This window comes from Humulus lupulus, chromosome 2, assembly GCF_963169125.1.
Source record: "Humulus lupulus chromosome 2, drHumLupu1.1, whole genome shotgun sequence".
In the NCBI taxonomy this organism is placed as follows: Eukaryota; Viridiplantae; Streptophyta; class Magnoliopsida; order Rosales; family Cannabaceae; genus Humulus; species Humulus lupulus.
This window is the reverse complement of record NC_084794.1, coordinates 141091644-141111140: the sequence shown is the minus strand read 5'-3', so window position 1 is coordinate 141111140 and position 19497 is coordinate 141091644. Positions and strand designations below refer to the sequence as shown.

General features: G+C 37.1%; 1 non-coding gene across 1 annotated transcript; it reads right to left on the bottom strand.

Annotated features, from left to right (window-relative positions):
* Positions 1-972: 972 nt before the first annotated feature.
* LOC133820807 (small nucleolar RNA R71) lies at positions 973-1079 on the bottom strand. The gene has a single exon (XR_009887206.1). It is a non-coding gene; the product is annotated as a small nucleolar RNA R71 (small nucleolar RNA).
* Between the last annotated feature and the right edge of the window lie 18418 nt (positions 1080-19497).

Genomic DNA, 19497 nt, shown 5'->3' with positions numbered 1-19497 from the left:
TTACAAATGGTAGAAACTGATATTGTTTTGTCTAGAAAGATTGGTTGTTAAATAAGGTTTGTGATAGTAATACCCTCCAAATTGACTTGGGAACCTCATGGAGTTCTCTCTGGGCAAGTGTGGGTCTAAAGCGGTACCTTCGCAACATTCCCAATCAGCCTAGGAACATTTTGAGCATATAAATTTGCACTATTACATTGTTGAACATATTACTATAAGAAAACCAAGCTTGTTCTGTCAAAATAAGCAATTTCACTCTGCTTAAAGGTTGCTTGGTCGAAAAGGTTTAACTTGTGATCCACCATACTTACTCAGTAACCTCGAGGAGTTCTAGTAAGGCGTTGGAGATCACCCCAAAACCTCCAAATCTACCTGAGAACAAGTTTAACAAAAAAAATAAAAAAACAATAAAAAATAAAAATAAATAAATAAATAAAAACATAAAATAAATCTAATTCTGATTTCCGAGAGTGGATGAATTATCACGAAACTTCCAGTGACACTTCTTCCAATTCATCTGTCACTCCTTTTGGAACTCCTTCCACCGATCCCGCTTCTCCACAAACTTTAGCTGATAATAATCCATTCGCAATGGCTCACAATGATGAAATCCAACCAAGAACTCTCAATTACTATCTCCATCCTACTCGCACCTCCACGCCTTCATGCATTATCTTCTCTCCTAATATGCCGACATTAGACTTTAAACCTGGCATGATTCAACTCTTGCCCACATTTCATGGAATGGAAAATGAAATCCCATACGGGCATATTAGGGAATTCGAGGAAGAAGTAGCCACGTTCTGTAACCGAGCTACAAATGCTGATTCTGTGCGACTAAAATTCTTCCCTTTCTTCTTCAAGGACAAAGCCAAAAGATGGTTATACTCTTTGAGACCTTGGTCTATTGGAACATGGGAGGAAATGACCAAATCCTTCTTTCTGAAACACTTCCCCAACCATAAGACCAACAGTCTAAAATGAAAGATTTCCACATTTTCCCAAAAGGACAATGAAACGTTCTATCAAGTCTGGGAAAGACTCAAAGATCTGTTGAATCAGTGCCCACACCATGGCTATGAGAATTGGCATTTGGTCAGTTACTTCTATGAAGGCCTCACGAGTCGTGAGCTCCAGTCTGTGGAAATGCTATGCAATGGTGAATTCCATGAAAAATAGCCAGACGATGCTATTGAATATCTCGAAGAAATCGCAAAAAAATCTCACACCTGGACTGGTCCAAGTGCTACTGATAGCACCAACCAGCACAAACCATCTGGGATCTATCAACTTCGAGAAGAGGATAGTGTTAAGGCCCAACTCGAAGCTTTGAAAAAGCAGTTTGATATCTTAATGACGAAAAATGGCAAGAAACCGCACATGATTGCTCAAGCAGAATCGCAAGAACCTTGCTTTGTTTGTGGAAGGATGGAGCATTTAGCTAAGGACTGCTTAACTTTTAATGAAATGGGGGGGGGGGGGGGAGGTTTATGAGGAGCAATGCAATGCCTTATGGGCATATAACAAGCCATTCTCCCATACGTACAACCCTGGTTGGAGAAACCACCCAAATTTCAGTTGGAGAGATTCCAACCAAGCTCAATCGTCTGGAGGCCAATGGAGAAATGAGCAACAAGTTCAACCATCAAAGGCATATTCTACACCTCAATACAATGCTCATCCACAATGAAATTCTCTCGAGAATACTCTTCATGCATTCATAGAGAAACAATCCAAACTAAATCGCCAAATGATGGAAGAAATCAAGGAAATGAAATTTCAATTCTCAAAATTTACTGAATCTTTGGCCACTCCGGAAAAAGGAAAACTACCTTCCCAACCAAAATTCAATGTGCAAGGCCAACACATGGCCCAATCTTCAAACTCTAATGATTAAAATGTTAAGGAATTAAATGCCATCACGACTGGAAGCAGTAAAACTTTGCAAGACCCACCCATAAAATTCAACTCTCCTAGTACTCCAAAAGTCATTTATGAAAATCCACCACTCAATGCCTCTCCAAAAGTACCATTTCCCTAGGCTTTGAAACCCATTGGGAAACATCCTGATAACCGAGCTGAAATCCTTGAGCACTTGACACAAGAGAAGATTAATCTTCCTTTGCTTCACATCATAAAACAAGTGCCCGCTTATGCCAAAATCATCAAGGAACTAATGCACTGCAAAAAGGAAGCACCATGTCAAGAAGACTGCTTTCTTGACTGAGCAAGAGAGTGCGGTGATTGAACAAAAGACACCGCTGAAATACAATGATCCTGGTTGTCCCACCATTTCTTGCCAAATTGGGACCCATGAAGTCAGCCAAGCCTTACTTGATCTTGGCGTGAGTGTAAATCTCATGCCTTACTCTGTATACTCGCAACTAAGTCTTGGAGAAATGAAGCCAACATCTGTTGTGCTACAACTTGCTGACTGCTCCACCAAAAAACCTAGGGGTATTGTTGAGGATGTTTTTGTTCAAATTGAAAAATTCTATTACCCCGTGGATTTTCTTACTCTTGATACCCAATCTTGTGGTAAACATGGAGTCTAAAATTCCTATTATCCTCGGAAGACCATTCCTTGCTACTGCAAATGCTTTGATCAATTGTCGAAATGATCTAATGAAGATATCGTTTGGAAACATGACTCTTGAATTCAATATCTTCCACATTGGGAAACAACCCTAAAAAGATGATGAATGCTATCAAACATTCATGAGTGACTCTTTAATTTCCAAGGAGGTTCAATTGCGAAGCAACTTTGATAATCTTGATGAACTCCTCCGTCTGTGTGACAACGAAAGTCCCAGTTCTATTCAGTCTACTCTTGCAATATCAGATCACATAGACTCACACAATAGAACGCCTCAGTTTTCGCAACCTCGCTTTGAAGAGCTACCTCGTGAGAGGGCACAGCCAAAAACTTCAGCCGAAGAGGTTCCAATTGTTCAATTGACCCAACTTCCTGAGGGTTTGAAACATGCTTCTTTGGAGACGATGAAACCTTTCCAGTTATCATCTCGTCCAACCTTCAAAATTCTCAAGAATTGCAGTTACTCAAGCTACTGCGAACGCATAAATCTGTGATAGGTTGGACGCTTACCGATATCAAAGGTATTAGCCCTTTAATTTGCTCTCATCAAATCAATCTGGAGGACGAGGCTATCCCTCGAAGAGACCCTCACAGGCGACTGAACCCCACAATGAAAGAAGTTGTAAAAAAATGAAGTTTTAAAATTGCTAGACACTAGTATTATTTACCCAATAGCTGATAGCAAATGAGTCAGTCCAACTCAAGTCGTGCCCAAGAAACCTGGTGTCATTGTGATCCAAAATGAAAAAGGGGTCCTTGTCCCCACAAAAATTGTTACAGGGTGGCGCGTGTGCATTGATTATAGAAAATTAAATGTCGCCTCCTGTAAAGATCATTTTCCACTCCCATTCATTGATCAAATCCTTGAACGTGTAGCTGGCCATCCATTCTATTGCTTTCTTGATGGCTATTCTGGCTATTATTAAATTGAGATTGCATTAGAGGATCAAGATAAGACCACTTTCACTTGTCCCTTTGGCATTTCCTTAAGGAGGTCGCAAACGAAGGGGACACAAGGCCCTTCCTATGTCTCTCGGTGTTCAACCAATAATGGAGACCTTGAGACTTATTGTCATAATTCCCTCTCCAACTCACTATTTTAAAAGAATGTGTTTTTCTCAAAATCATTATTTTTCAATTCGGTTGTAAAAATAATTAAATTAATTTTTACCAAATGATATTCTAATAAATACCAATCCGATTATGCAAAATAAATAATCGTGCCCTAGATTGATTTTATTTTACTTCTTAAGTAGAATACCATTTAATTTAATAAAAAAATTATTAAATAAGAAAATAAATAACTTTTAAATTATTTTTGCCATCTTAACTAAATAAGAATAAATTAATTATATGAATTATCAAATAAAAATATATAATCAATCATAAGCATGATTCTAAAAAAAATACATGCTTAATATGTATTGTGTGGGTAATATATGTATTGTGTGGGTAATATGTATGGCATGTTATAATTCATGATAAAGTATTAATCAATTTAATCATGTTCAAGCAAATAAATAAATGTGGGTTGGTTGCTTTGGGTATTTCTAGAAAATTACAACACTTGCAAAAAATAAACAAAAATAATTAAACTAATTAAGGACTAATGAAGAGTAACTCCTTTAATCTTTGGACCTTCTCTTTTAGTCTTTGGGTCATTACCACTTTAATTATCTATTATGAATTAAATAACCTTTTAACTATTTTAAAAAAATTTAAAATAATCAAACTTTAGGTTTTAATACCCAACAAGTTATTGAGGCCCAATCAGAATTTGGACTCACCATAATTAATTCAAAAATTATAATTAAAACTCTTTTAATTATATTGGGCTCAAAATGGCCCAAATAGATAATTACACATTCATTAGGGTTTGCATGATACAAACCCTGATGGGAGTGTCATGGTGGGCGGCGGCTAGGGAGGCCGACAGTGGAGGAGGGCACAGCCGTAGGTGATGGTCGACGCACACAGACTGTGGCTGGCAGGGGCTCGCACGGCCTGGGCTCAGTGGCGTGCACGGCATAGGCGTAGGGGCGAGCACGACTTGGGCGTAGGGGCGGCGGCTTGGGCCTCGGGGTTCCTGCTCGTGGCTCGGGACATAATAGAATGTTATCTTGAAATTTTAAAAAAAAATTACAAAATTCTTATGCCCCATAATGACTTAAATGTTTTTGTATATCTAGAAAATTTAAGAACTTTTACTAACCCAAAAGCACCATGAAAACAAACCCTTAAAAACATAAAGAATTCATACATAAACATCCATCCGTTCATATATTACACATAATATAAAAAATGCGTATGATACCCATACAGTAATTAACATATGCATGGATTAAAGATGGCTACGATACCAATTGTTAGGAACTGTTCTTAGTGCGCAACAAAAATTATTGTAATGGTAGTATTGTATACAACAAAAAATTTCATAGAAACAACTTTATATGAGGATCCTTTTATATGTAATATGTTAATGAACTAAAATATGTATATGTAAAAATAATATGAAATGATTTACCTCTTGTAGCCTATCAAGAATCCTTGAATCTTTTCGTATATATTTCGATCTTCCTATCCTCGCTAGAGTACTCACACCAAGATCTTCCAAGACGTTCTCTACACTTCAAGATGTGGGTGGGCACATAAAGAGGCACATAGAGAGCAAGAATCAAATTTTTGAATCAAAAGTGTCCTCAACACATGAGACTCTTGATTATAGGCTGAAGAGACCGATTTTTCTTTTGTGAGAAAAAAATAATCACTTTTACTAATCCTTCTTCAAAAAACTTATGTTCTCCTATTTTCTATCATATAGAATATATAGGTATTAATAATAATAATAATAATCAAATAAAATTGATCATCTTAATAATAATAAAATAAATGATAATCAAAGACATAGTCTTACATTCCATATTAAAACCATTTTAAAATTGTTTTATTAATTAATTAGATAATTGAAAAAACCAATAACTGATCATTATCAGTAGTGGTACACACATAGGGCAGTCCAGGAAGCCCTATCCGTGTAACACTTCCCTAAAATAGGGGGATTTTATTTTTCATACATATTTATTTTAATTAATTAATAATTAGAAATTCAAATAAGGTATCATCTTTTTAAGGAAAAGATAACAACTTGAATTTCAAAATTCAAAATTCAAAATTTGAATTATTATTATCATCTTATTATTAATTAAATAAATATAATAATCGAGTGCTAAACTCACTAATTGAGTCATTTGGCCATAATTGTGTAACTAAGTATGTTTAACGATTTAGGATAAAAAAATTTGGTTAAGACACAACGTTTCACTAAAACGTTTACTGTATACACTGGGATCCAAAAAATATAATTTAAAGGTTAATTACAACAAAAGATTTACAACCAACTAACCTAAGCGGAAAAATAGGGTTTATCCCTAGTTCTGCTTTAAACCCTCAGCTGTGGCAGTCGAGCAGCCGCATATGTACACATCGTCACCTAAGCTCTCCAACTCAAGGATGGTCCAGCTTTCTTTTGCCTTTACCTGCACCACATAGCACCCGCGAGCCGAAGCTCAGCAAGAAAAGTCAATATGCTCATGAACATTAATAACATGTTACTAAGTCATAATTGGCATGCCTAACAATAATAGCCCTATTCATGCATGCAATTAAGTCCAAATAATGGTTATGGGCCCTACCCTTTGTATAAATGACTTATGGGCCCTGCCCTTTGTATAGATGGTTTATGGGCCGTGCCCTTTTGTATTGATGACTATCAAGTCATAATGAAAATAGATGGCCAATATGTCCATCTAAAATAAGTGACAATTAAATCACGCACCGAGCGTCCGTACCCTAATCAGATGAGTGAATATCGCTTTATGATTTTGGTAATCATACTGGGGCTTATAGCCCAAATCAGATGAGTGAGTCACACTTTGGGCTCCGCACCCTAATCAGATGAGTGACTATGGAGTCACAAACTTGGGCTTTGCACCTTAATCAGATGAGTGACTATGGAGTCACAAACTTGGGATTTATACCCTAATCAGATGAGTGACTATGGATTCACAAACTTAGGGTTTCCGCCCTACTCAGATGAGTCACTATGGGGTCACAAACTTGGGGTTTACACCCTAATCAGATGAGTGACTATGGTGTTACAAACTTGGGTTTCACACCCTAATCAGATGAGTGACTATGGAGTCACAAACTTGGGTTTTACACCCTAATCAGATGGGTGACTTATGAGTAAGTCACGAACTTGGGCTCCGCACTCTTAGCCATGTGACGATGCAGTCACCTGGGCCTTCTGGCCCTGGCTCTAAGTAACTAGCCTTTAGACTAGACAAGGGCTTTTGATTTCATCGAACTTAAGGTCGGTCAAGCATTAATGTTCATGATGATTCATTCAATGCTTATGTTGATTAGATCTAATCTTTTTGGCTTGCATTAAACACGCTACTACCATTCTTGACTCATAACCAAATACCATACGACCAGTGCTCAGTACTACTGTCGAACTTGACTAATAAGTCACAGCTTCACAGTCAATATTGACACCATTGCCGATTCCTGACTCATAGGTCAGTGCCATTCACAAATAAGCAAGATTTCTAAGCATTTAATATGCAATCAAAGTCCACATTTAAACACTCAGCATGCCTCATTAATAACCATGCATGTCACATATAGGGTGCAGTTTTCTTACCTCTGGTTCGAGCGAGAAATAACAAATGAACAACCCTTGAGAACAATCAATCCTTTGATCCCTTAGCAGTCACCTAGTCATAACCAAATATGGAATCCAATTAATGAAATCAACAATAAAAGGTTCTTGACCTAAACCTCACTCCAGGGACCTCGAATCGTACTCAAACGGTTAGTAGATTCGATCCCGAGCCTTAGGAATTGAAACCCCAGGCCAAAAACCCTGAAAAGTGCCCAATATAGGACCCTAGAAAAATAGGGTAGTGCTGCCCCCCTAGCGCCATAGCGCTAAAAACAGGGATGAATGGCCCTGGACAGCGCTGTAGCACCCTCCCTTGGGCGTCGTAGCGCTAGAGCCAGGCTGATTCAACCTGGTTTTTCCTCCTTCGAATTCTCCATTTCCAAGCTTCACAAACTGATTCCAAACCTCAACCAAACTTACAAATGAACCCAAATACCCAACATACAAGTCCTAGGCACCATAACCCAATCAACCTTTGCCAAAAACTTCCATCAATTCTCAACTTTCAACTTCAAAATTCCAACTGAAACTCAATAATAAAACAAAGTAAAACCAGAGTTTTTCCATGGTTAAAAACTTACCTCAAGCTTAGAATTACACCCTCTTCAATGGCTGAACACAAACCTAAACCCTCAAGGCTTGGGCCCTTAGCTTGAATCCTCAAAAGGAGCTTCAAAAATTCAATGGAAAAAGAGGAAGAAAAGATGAACGGGAGAAAAAGAAGGAGATGCTCTGTTTCCTTAAGCTTTCTACAGCTTTCTAGTGATATATAACCTTAGGTCAAAAGACCAAAATGCCCCTAGGTCATTTAAAGTCCTCTTAAGGCTATCAAAGGTAAAACCGTCCTTTCTCCTCTAATCCCGTTAATCATAATTAACGCCCTCCAATATTCGTTATTCCCAATATTCTCAAATACTAATAAATCACATCCCATTACCCTTTAATTCCCGATAATGTACTAATCATCAAATTACTCCGAGACTCACCCCGAGCCCCGAAATTAACCCCGTTATGACCAAACTGATAACTTGCATTCAAAGATCCTCTCATGCCGAATAGCTCGAACAAATTCACATTATAATGTGGTCTTATTCATAATTCACCAACATGCATGAAAATATACAAATATGCCCTCAACGAGCCAAATTACCAAAATGCCCTTATAATGAAAAGTGGATCCGTATGCATGCATTTATCATCATACAATAATATAATTCACATAATCATGCATATAATCATTTAATGACATAATAAATTAATTATGGCCTTCCTGGTCTCCTAATCAAGGTCATAAACCTTATTAGGAAATTTGGTTCATTACACTTATCCATGCCTGAAACGACTTCCAAATCAATATAGAACTTCCTGAGCCACACAACCTCTTTAGATGCTTCACAAGCTGCTATGTATTCGACTTCCATGGTGGAGTCTACAATACTTGATTTTTTAATACTTCTCCAAACTACAACACCTCCTCCAAATGTGAAAATTGATCCGGATGTCGACTTTCGACTATCTTTGTATGATTGAAAATCAGAATCAGTATATCCAGTGGGGTTCAGGTCTCCACCTAAATACATAAGCATGTAATCTCTAGTATGTCTGAGATACTTGAGAATATTCTTTACTGTTGTCCAATGACTCAACCGAGGATTGGATTGATAACGACTAACTATCCCTACTGCATAAAAGATGTCAGGTCTAGTGCACAACATTGCATGCATTAGAGTGCCTACCACAGAGGCATAGGGATATTTTCTCATGTCCTCCTCTTCCTGAGATGTTTGTGGACATTGTTCTTTAGACAATTTAACTCCTGACTAGGTAGGTATAGTGCCTTTCTTGGAGTTTTGCATGCCAAAGAGTTCTAGCACTTTATCAATATAAGTTGCTTGAGACAGTGCCAAAATTTTGTTCTTTCAATCTCTACAGATCTGAATTCCTAAAACATATTTGGCTTCTCCCAAATCCTTCATTTGGAATTGCTTAGCTAACCATTTCTTTACTTTTGATAATGTTTCTATGTCATTCCCAATGAGTAGAATATTATAACGTCTCAAATTCCCTAATATGACTTAGGGTCTTGATTAAAGGGCCAGAAGGACAATAATTGGTTGATTGCAATATTATGTAATAATATGCATGATTATGTGAGTTTTATTATTATATGGTTGTATTTGCATGCATGTGGGCCTGTTTCTTATTAGAATGACATTTTTGTAATTTTGGTCGTTTAAGCTATATTTGTATATTTGTGTGTATATGGATTGAGACCACATTATTATGTGGATATATCTGGATTATTCGGCACGAGACGATCCTAGCGAGCAAAGTAACGATTTAGTCTTAACAAGGTCAAATACCTTACTCGGGGCGAACCTAGGGGTAATTTGGTAATTTAGTACATTACCGAGATCGGGTAATGGGGAAATTATTTGGTAATTATTTGAGGATATTTGAAGCAATGGGAATTATAAGGCATTAATTAGGATTGACGGGGTATGTGGCTAATGAAATTTTTTCCCTTGTAGGGCTTTGAGAGATTGATTTAGCCTAGGGAAAATTAGGTCTTTTGGTGTCAAAAGTAGAGACTTGGTCACACTTTCCCTTGGGTGAAGGAAACCTCATAAAACAGAGTTTATCAACAAATCAGCTCTCTTCTCTCTCTCAAAGTCTTGGAGGTTGATCTTGATTTTTGAGGAAAAGGCTAGGGAATATAAGATTCAAGCTAGGAATTAAAGTAGGAGGAAGTTATCCATCACTAAGGTAAGCTTTAACCCTGCTTTGATTCTTTTTTTTCTTTTTTTTTTGAGTTTGAGGGTGTTCTTAGGTTGTTCTTGAGCTTCAAAGCTCAAGTATGGATTTTTGTGTGTTGATGGGTTTTTGATCAAGTGTTAACTTGGGTTTAGTTGAGGTTGGTGTATTGATGAGGTTATGAGGTTAAATTGTGAGTTTGGATGGTGTTTAGATGAGGTTTTGATGACTTGAACTCAGGGGAAAACCAAAGAATTCTGGGCTATAGGGCTGGTGCCCTAGCGCTAGGCAAGGGAAGCCAACTGGTGGTTCTCTGACTTGGATGGCGCCCCAGCACTGTCCTTGGTGCTCCAGCGCTTGTCCAGTTTCAGCAAAGCCCATTTTTAGGGCTTTGGAGGACTTGGGGGCTTAGGGGATGGTTCCATCACCCCGTTGGGTGGATTGGAAGTCCCGAGAGCACGGGAGTGGTCTCGGAGTTTGTTTTTAAGGATTGAATCTTATGAGATTATTATTTATGGTTGTGACTAGGTTATCGCTAGGGCTCGAGATAGGATCATGCTAACGGGTCATTTATATATAACTTATGCTTGGACCAAAGGTAAGAAAACTGCACCCAATATATGATGTACATGATTAGGGCTTGGCCCAAATGTTGAATATAGATTTGATTAGGGCTTATACCCTTGTAAATGTGCATGATTATGATTATGCATGTGATTATTGATTAAGCATGTTGAGTGCTCTATATATATGGATACTTGTTATATGATAAATGCATGTTAGCATTATAAAATTGAGAAAGGCTTGACTTATGAGTCAAGGATAGCAATAGCACTGAGCGATGATCGAAAAGCATTAACTTATCAGTCAAGGACGACAATAGCGCTGACCGCTGGTCGAAAAGCATTGACTTATCAGTCAAGGACGACAATAGCGCATAGAGTGTTGGTCGATATGGTTAGATCTAACCAGGAGTACATTATACACTTGTCTGGCCCAATGGTCATGGAAAACTAAAGCGCGAGGTACGTTGGGCCAGTTCCAAGGCTGGTTATACAGAGGATAGGGCAATGGGCCTCGGGGTGACTTATTAGTCCCAAATCCTAGGGCGTTGAGCGCCAGTGTGATTTATTAATCATGTACTTGGACAATGGGCCTCGATATGATTCAGTTAATCATTTATTTAGGGCGATTGGCCCCATATGATGTAGTAGTCATTTATTTGAATGGTATTCATGCACGAGTAGGGTTATTACTACTAGGCATGCTTATTATGATTTCGTAATGTATTATTAACTGCTTATGAGCATGTTTAAGTTTTCTTGTTGGGTCTTGGCTCACGGGTGCTATGTGGTGCAGGTAAGGGAAAAGGAAAGTTGGACCAGCCATGAGTTGGAGAGCTCAGGTGGCGATGTGTACATATGCGGTCGCTTGACCACCACGGCCAAGGTTTCTCAGAGGAACTAGGGTTAAACCCTATTTTTTCCACTTAGGTCGGTAGGTTGTAACTTTTGATGTTATAATTACCTTTTAGAACTGTAAACAACTTTGTAAACATTTATTATGCGATCCCATGTACAACTTAACGTTTTAATGAAATATCCATTCCTTTTTACCAAAATTTTTAATCATGGACCGTTAATCACATTTAGATGCACGTTTATGGCCTAATGACTTGTTTAGCGAGTTAAGCAATATTTAAAATACATAGTGTAATGGTCTTGGCTAACCAGGGCGTTACAACTTGGTATCAGAGCGTGCCAAGGTTAAGGGTTCCTGAAGACAGGCTAGGCATGTACACTCGCCGCTAAAGACAAGCTCGACTTAGGGTTTGGCAACTATTTATATGGTTATGTGTTTAACTGCTTAAATAGGATACAAATGTCGTATATCCCTTCCTTATTAGGTAGCATGAGATATTCTCATAGGGCCTGGCCCTTGACTGCTGTATGATATAAAATGAGGTGCTTATTAGCACTGATATTGTTTGTGAATGCAAAAGAAATGCTTATTAGCATTGTTATATGGACATGTAGGTTAGGACACGCTCATTAGCACTGTCATAGATACATGTATGTCAAGAAATGTTTATGAACATTGTTATATGGTTATGATGCACCACCTATGATGGTGCCAACAGTTGAGCAGCTGCCAGAGGCTAAGAATAAATGGGAACCTCTTTATGGAAGGTTTGTGAAACAACACCCTCCAGTTTTTTTGGGTACTGTAGATCCGGCTAAGGTCGAACAGTTGATGAGCATGGTAACCACCATTTTGTACTTTATGAGGGTGGTTGGTAATGAGAGGGTGGCATGTGCCACATATATGTTTCGAGAGGATGCTCGAATTTGGTGGGAAGTGATATCCCATACTAGAAATGATAATGCCCTGGATTAGGAAGAGTTTCGAACTCTGTTTAATGAAAAGTGTTATAATGATACCATCAGGGCTGGAAAAGCTGAAGAGTTCAGCAGGTTACTTCAAGGCAACACATCAGTGACTGAATATGCCATGAAGTGTGATAGATAAGCAAAGTTTGTTGGGGAACTGGTGCCCACTGATGGGACCAGAAGGGAGAGTTTTTTCCAAGGGTAACAACCTATGATAGCCAGGGATGTTCGCATTACCACTGTGCCACGGGTGAATACATATGCACAGGTTGTTGAGAAGGGGCTCACAACTGAAAGCGCAAAAAATAAGATCTGGAACGAGAACGCAGCCATGAGAGATACTAAGAGGGTGGGACCTCCATTTAGAGTTCAAGTAGGGGTGGGGGCCCCAGTGATAAGAAAAGGAAAGCTCTTGATGCCTTTCCAGCTCCAATCCCTGACAGGAGATCACGTGGTATTCAGGTAGGCCATCAAGGCATCAATAAGGGTTGGAGGACTTTTCCAGAGTGCGCCAGATGCAAGAGGCACCATATAAAAGAGTGTCGAGCAAAGGCCTACTTTTTATGCAGGATAGTTGGACACCTAAAGAAAGATTGCCCGAAGGCAAGAAAGGAAGAACCAAGAAAGGTGGACAACTCTCGAGTGTTCGCATTGACACAGGTAGAAGCTGAGGCTTGTCCCTCAGTAGTCACAGGTCAACTTTTTAGTGTTGGAACCCCTTATATTGTTTTAATTGATTACGGTGTTACACATTCTTTTGTTGCTAGTAGAATTATTGATAGACTGTGTAGACCATATGATTATTATGTTGTGGGGTTCGAGACCTTATTGTCGACTGGGGAGTTAGTAGTATCTAGGAGATGGGTTAGATCATTACCAGTGATAGTTGAGGGCAGAGAATTGTTAGTTGATTTGATAGAGTTGGTTATGACCGACTTTGACATGATTTTGGGTTTTGACTAGTTAAGGAAGTATGGGGCAACCATAGATTGCAGAAGGAAAATGGTATCCTTTGAGCTTGAAGGTGAGGATCCTTTTGTATTTTTTGGCACTGTGCATGGACCCCGTGTACCTATGATATCTGTGGGTTGGATGCTTTGGGTATTTCTAGAAAATTACAACACTTGCAAAAAATACAGAAAAATAATTATACTAACTAAGGCCTAATGAAGAGCAACTCCATTGATCTTTGGACCTTCTCTTTTTGTCTTTGGGCCATTACCATTTTAATTATCCATTATGAATTAAATAACATTATAATTATTTTAAATAATTTTAAGATAATCAAACTTTGGGTTTTAATACCCAACAAGTTATTGAGGCCCAATTGGAATTTTGACTCACCATAATTAATTCAAAAATTATAATTAAAACACTTTTAATTATATTGGGCTCAAAATGGCCCAAATAGATAATTACACATCCATTAGGGTTTGCATGATACGAACCCTAATGGGTGTTTCATGGTGGGCGGCGGCTAGGGAGGATGATGGTGGAGGAGGGCACGGCCGTGGGTGGTGGCTAGCGCACACGGACGGCGGCTGGCACGGGCTTGCACGACCTGGGCGCAGGGGCGCACATGGCATAGGCGCAAGGGCGAGCACGGCTTAGGCGTAGGGGCGGTGGCTTGGGCCTCGGTGTTCATGCTCGTGGCTCGGGCCATAAGAGAATGTTATCTTGAAATTTTAAAAAAATAAATTACAAAATTCTAATGCCTCATATTGGCTTACAATTTTTTGTATATCTAGAAAATTTAAGAACTTTTACTAACCCAAACCATGAAAACCAACCCTTAAGAACATAAACAATTCATGCATAAACATCCATCCATTCATATATTACACATAATATATATATGATACCCACACATTAATTAACATATGCATGGATTAAAGATGACTCTGATACCAATTGTTAGGAATTGTTCCTATTGCGCAGCGGAAATTGCGGTAATGGTAGTATTGTATACAACAAAAAATTTCATATAAACAACTTTATATGAGGATCATTTAATATGCAATATGTTAATCTACTAAAATATGTATATGTAAAAATAATACGAAATGATTTACCTCTTGTAGCCTATCAAGAATCCTTGTATCTTTTTTTATATATTTCGATTTTCCTAACCTCGCTTGCGTACTCACAAAAAGATCTTCCAAGACGTTCTCTACACCTCAAGATGTGGGTGTGCACATAGAAAACAAGAATTACATTTGTGAATCAAAAGTGTTCTCAACACATGAGACTCTTGATTATAGGCTAGAGAGAAAGGTTGTTCTTTTGTGAAAAAAAAATAATCACTTTTACTAACCCTTCTTCAACAAACTTTTGTTCTCCAATTTTCTATCATAGGTAGTATTAATAATAATAATCAAATAAAATTGATCATCTTAATAATAATAAAATAAATTCTAATCAAAGACAAAGTCTTACAGTCCATTTTAAAACCCTTTTCAAAATATTTTATTAATTAATTAAATAAATGAAAAAACCAATAACTGATCATTATTAGTAGTTGTACATGCATAGGGCAGTGTAGGAAGCTCGTGTAACACTTCCCTAAAGGAGGACTTAATTTTTCATACATATTTGTTTAAATTAATTAATAATTAGAAATTCAAATAAGGTATCATATTTTTAAAGAAAACATAACAACTTGAATTTCAAAATTCAAAATTTGAATTTTCATTATCAGCTTATTATTAATTAAATAAATATAATATTCAAAACAAATTTTGACTATCCATATTCATCATTTGTCACTTAAATAAAATAGGGATATTTGCGGCAATAATACCCAAAAAAATTTCAAAAGTTGCACTTTAATTCCCAAATATTTTTTTTGGCTGTAATAATACTTAAATCTACAATTCTAGTGCAACCGTTAATATTCACTATTAACTTGCCCGTTAAGTACCACGTGACACATTTTTATACTCGTAAATTTAGGTATTAAAGTGTAACTTTATAAATGATTTGGGTATTTTCGCCGCTAATATCCCTAAATTCTTTAAATACTATCAAAATCATTTTAAATTTTAAAAACTCTAAAAGATTATTAAAAACTAATTAATAAAACTAAAATTTACAAATTCAAAACAACCCAAATTAAAATTGAAACTCAAAATCATACCAAAATCCATATAATTAATTAGTTTTTAATAATCTTTTAGGTTTTTTAAAAATTTAAAATAATTTTTATAATATTTAAAGAATTTAAATAATTTAGTCTAAAATCATCCCAAAATTCATATGTGCCACATGGATACTTAACAGGCAGTTAATGATGAGTACTAACGGTTACACCAAAATTGTAGGTTTATGTATTACCGCAATAAAAAAAAAATTGGGTATTAAAGTGTAACTTTTGAAAAGATTTTGGTATTATCGCCACCAATTAGACTAATAAAAATGTGCCACGTGGATATTTAACGGACAGTTAACGATGAGTACTAACGAATGCACCAAAATTATAGATTTAGTTCTTATTACCGCCAAAAAAAAAATTTGGGTATTAAAGTGCAACTTTTGAAAAAGAAATGGGTATTATTGGCGCTAATATCCCAATAAAATAATCGATTAAAATCAATTTTTTTTTATTTCTACACAATTTCGAAAAGTGCATTAATGTAATATTAAATTGTGCAACTTCAATCATCACATAATTGTATATTTATCCCGAAGAATAAATATTCTCTCAAATAGCTCATTCATAGTTTGACCATTGTATCAACTCTTACCTTGAATAGTGTTGAAAGAGCCGCCCCGGGGACCTATGGACCAATAATTTCAAGTTCCAATAAATAAAAGATTATTAACCAAAACTCTTTGATTCAATAATCATATTTATTAATCTCATGATTACTCCTCTATAAATATGAGACTGCAGTCTTGAGAATTAAAGACATATATTTACTAAGTACTTTATTGAAACCATAAAGTGTCCATTGATATAATCATTACATACAAATTAATCCTCTGTTGATGATTCATAATTAAGTGGGAATAAAATTACTGTTTTACCTTTTTAATTATATTTTGATTCCTAGTGTACCATTGACTTTACTAGTGAAGGTTAATTCATAATCTGGTTATGAATTTGACGTCAATAACTTTTTCAGTTCCAAAAACCAACCCAATAGGGAACCATCATTCAATCTATAAGAAGGTATAGATTCCATATCTGTTAAGCTATGTCCCCAGCCATATACATCATTGAGTCCCCAAAACAATAGTTATTAACCTGATCATTTTGACAAATCGTAACGCATGAATCAAAGGATCAAATGACATATATAGGAGTTCATAGTAACTTCAGGATTAAGATCAGTTTGTATATGATCATCAATTGATGTGTTTTATAATACTACAAAACAGTATTTAAACAAGTATAATCAAATCACATTTGGTCTAGTTCTACATACCCTCAATATGCAAAGTACCTCCACTAAAGTGTCCTACTACACTAGTAACCCCGATCTAGGTCACATGTATTCATAATACTAGTGGCCCTTACTAGCAGTAATTAATATAAAGATTTCACAACTTTATTTTACTACAAAATATTTAGGTCCATTATCTTAATCTTGATCCGCTCATACCAATATGACATTGAGACCACATAGATGAACTTGAGAATTTTCTGATATTTACTTAATATTAATAATAATATAGTACACAAGCTACATATACACAACAATTCAATTCATTTATTCATTTCATTAAAACCATTGTCAACTATAATTGCTTTAAAGGAACAATTCGCAACAATAACGAGGTCGCCCAACAGGATGACATTGATTCGAGATTAGCCGAAGATATGTCTGAGCTCCGAGCATTTGAGTAGCTCGAGGAAACTAGTATCAAACCTGAGGTAACTTCAAGGGTTGTAAAGGTTGGAAAGAATCTTTGAACTGAAAGGAAGAAGAAGCTGGTGGTGTTTTTGAGAATTAACTCGGACGTCTTCGCTTGGTCATATGAAGATATAGTGGGAATCAATCCAAATGTTATGATTCGTACTCTAAATCTGGACAGGAATGTGCCTGCAAAGGTGTAGAAATGAAGGCATTTGGTGAAGGAATGATCAGTAGCTTTAGAAGAAGAAGTATCTCGGTTACTTATGTGTGGATTCATAAGGAAAGCAAAATATATGACCTGGATTGCTAACCCTGTTTTGGTCCCAAAGCCCAATGGAAAGTGGTGGACTTGCATTGACTTCTCCGACCTCAATAAGGTCTATTATAAGGATTGTTTTCCAATACCTTGAATCGACCAGTTTGTAGATGCAACAGTCGGTCACGAGCTCGTGTCTTTTATGGACGCATATTCTCAATATAACCATATCATGATGAACTATGCACACCAAGAGCACACTAGCTTCATGACAGAGCAAACGTATACTGCTACAAGGTTATGCCATTCGGGCTGAAGAATGCTGGTGCAACGTACCAACGGCTGGTCAACAAAATCTTCGTTAACCAGATCGGGAAAAACATGGAAGTGTATGTCGATGATATGCTCGTTAAATCAAATACTGCCAGCAACCATGTATCAGACCTGGAAGAATGTTTTGGTGTGCTAAGGAAATATGACATGAAGTTAAATCCCAAGAAGTGCACCTTTGGGGTTTCCTCAGGGAAATTTTTGGGCTTCATAGTCAACATAAGAGGGATAGAGGCGAACCTAGAGAAGATCAGGTCGTTACTTGAAATGCCTTCACCTAGGTCGCGTAAAGAAGTATAGCGCTTAACTGGAAAAGTGGTAGTCCTAAACCACTTTGTTTCAAAATCTACTAACAAGTGTCTTCGGTTCTACAACTTGCTCAAGGGAAACAAAAAATTTGAGTGGACTGAAAAAATGTGAGCAAACATTTCACCATCTAAAAAATCACTTGGCTGAACCCCCCATATTATCAAAACTAGTAGTTGGAGAATTGTTCTTATACCTAGCTATGACAGAAAATGCGGTCAGTGTCGTATTAGTTCAAAAAGAAAATCGAGTGCAGAAACTGGTGTACTACGTGAGTAAAAGACTTTTGAGGAGCTGAATTCAGATATCCTTTAATAGAAAAACTCGCAACCTGCTTGATCTTGGCCTCGAGAAAACTCAGGTCGTATTTCCAGTCCCACACTGCCCACATCTTATCCGATCAACATTTAAGGCATGTTTGTCAAAAAACTGAAACATCATGATGATTGCTTAAGTAGGCCATTGAGCTCAGTCAGATTGAGATATTATATAAGCCACGAAAAAAAATCAAGAGTCAACCGCTCGCTGATTTTGTGGTAGAAGGCACAGGTTTCCAGGATGAGCCAATGAAAGAACCAGTGCAAGAATTGTGGAAACTCTTCATTGATGGATCATCTAACGAGAATGGATCTGGAGCTGGGCTAATTCTGATCTCTCCTGAGGCACATCGACTCCATACAGTCTTGAGGTTCGGTTTCGAAGCATCCAAAAATGAAGCAGATTACGAGGTTGTATTAGCGGGAATGCGAGTGGCAAAAGAACTGCAAGCACAAGTAATTCAATGTTACAGTGATTCCTAGCTCGTGATTAATCAGATGTTGGGGGAGTGTCAAGCTCGAGGTATCAAAATGGTGGGTTATCTAGCTAATGTTAAAGATGAGTTGTCTGGGTTTGAGTTCTGCTCCATGGAGCAGGTACCCCGCGAGCAGAATTCAAATGTTGATGTTTTAGCCTAATTTGCCACTGTTGGTAACTGGTTTACCATGTGCGCAGTGGAAAGCATGGGGTGTTGGGCTCAGAGATTTCCAAAAAAAAAATATTTAAACAAACTTTAAATAATTGGATCCATTAACATGCAATACATTAATCATAGAGAAATAAAAGAAGAGGATTTACCAGTTGAAGAACTATCAAGAATCCTCGCTATCTTTTCGTATCTCAAAAGAACATCCAATCCAAAGCAATTCTTCAAAATACTCAGACCAAGATCTTCCAAGATGTATCTCTATACCTCAAGACATGTGTGGGCACATCGAGTAATGGAAGGAAAAAATTCTGAT